Here is a 1,107-nt window from a genome sequence, read left to right as displayed (position 1 = left end):
CCCCCCCCGAGCCGTGTACGAGCCAAGTGAGCCAGCCGAGCCAGCCGAGGCAGCATCCCACCTTCCCCCAGCGGCCCTTAGCCGTGGGCCGACGGGAGTTGGCAATAAGCACCCAGTTCCCCCCGCCCCACCCCCCATCCCTGGGTCACTCTAAAACAGGTTCCACGGGGGTCCCCAGTGAGCCTGAGCCTCAGGTGCCACAGTGGTCACCCGCTCCCGAGCACACATTGTCCTGGCTTCCTTTCCTTCCCCATCTCACTTAGCCTGTCCCACTGCCAGTCACCTCCCAGGTAAACTCCCTGCACTCACAGCCCTGTCTCAGCCAATGGGCCCTGACGAGGCAGTCAGGGCCTGAAACTGAGCAGCTAACTCTAGAGCTTAGAAAGAAAGGCCAGTAAAAGGGCCAGAGTTAGAAGGGGGCTGGCCATCCCGTGGAGAAGCTGCGGGGCGGGTGTGTACAAACCCAGTCGCTGGGGGAGACGGGGCAACGGTCAAGCACGTACCTAGAACTTTCCCACCCGTTAGAGGTAAGACCGCCCTCAGAGGAAGAGCGGACAAGATGGACAGAAGCAACAAGGACGAGCCAGGGTTGAACTTTATGTGGTGAAGAAGCCCCCATCCCAGCGGGGTGATGGCAACCATGAGGTTAATGGTGGCAAATGCCAAGAGGACTAGAGACCAGGAGTGCCTCCCGACCCCAGGCTGCACTGAGGAGAGAACTCAAGAGCCCCGGCATTCTAGAACCTTAGCACGCCCATTCATTCCACAGCACGGCTGTTACGCTCCATGTGAAGGACTAGGCACTGAGGACACCACGGGCAGCCACTTGATTCCACACCAAGAACATACGTTTTAAAGCAGGTGGAGCTGAATATTCCAGATGTGTCGCTTACTGTCTGTGTGTCCTTCAGCAACTCACTTAACTTCCCAGGCTCTTACTATCCTCATGTGTAAAATGCAGAAAATGGCCATCTTGGAGAATTTCTGTAAGGATTCAATGTAAAGCACCTAATATAAGTGTTCAATAAATATTTGACGAATGGATGGATGCATGCATGCATGGATGGATATAACGGATGGATGCATACATGGATAGTAGATGGGTGT

The sequence above is a fragment of the Phoca vitulina genome, unplaced genomic scaffold, assembly GCF_004348235.1.
Source record: "Phoca vitulina isolate PV1807 unplaced genomic scaffold, GSC_HSeal_1.0 scaffold11, whole genome shotgun sequence".
NCBI lineage: Eukaryota > Metazoa > Chordata > Mammalia > Carnivora > Phocidae > Phoca > Phoca vitulina.
This window is presented reverse-complemented; position numbering follows the sequence as displayed.